Consider the following 649-nt stretch of genomic DNA (forward strand, 5'->3'; position numbering starts at 1 on the left):
GTGTGAAAATCCTGGCGAAGGCGAGGGAGTTGCAGCGGGTCAAAGTGAACGGTACGAATATCTTCGTTTTCCCTGACTACACTGCCAAAACGGCCCGGGCGCGGGCGGCCTTCACGGAATGTCGTCGCAAGCTGCGGGACATCGAGGGGGTTCGGTTCGGCCTGCTCCACCCGGCCCGGCTGAAGATCACGTTTGAGGGTAACACGCGGGTGTTTACCTCTGCTGAGGAGGCGAAGATTTACATTGAGTCGATTACAAAATGAGCATTACAATTAATATGATCGATCTCACACTCAGGAACGTCAGTATTATTAGTCATTATTATTATTCAGGTTTGAAAATGTAATCAAAGTGTTCTGTCTACACTCACGGACTTATTTGTTTACATTCAGGGGTTTAATGTTCTGAATTATAATTAGTATGTTTTGTTTACAATTAAGGATTTAATGTTTAGAATTATAATTAGTGTGTTTTGTTTACAATTAGGGATTTAATGTTTAGAACTATAATTAGTGTGTTTTGTTTACAATTAGGGAATTAATGTTTAGAATTATAATTAGTGTGTTTTTCTTACAATTAGGGATTTAACGTTTAGAATTATAATTTGTGTGTTTTGTTTACAATTAAGGATTTAATGTTTTGAATTATA

The sequence above is a fragment of the Nematolebias whitei genome, chromosome 21, assembly GCF_014905685.2.
Source record: "Nematolebias whitei isolate Nwh7 chromosome 21, NemWhi1, whole genome shotgun sequence".
Classification (NCBI taxonomy): domain Eukaryota; kingdom Metazoa; phylum Chordata; class Actinopteri; order Cyprinodontiformes; family Rivulidae; genus Nematolebias; species Nematolebias whitei.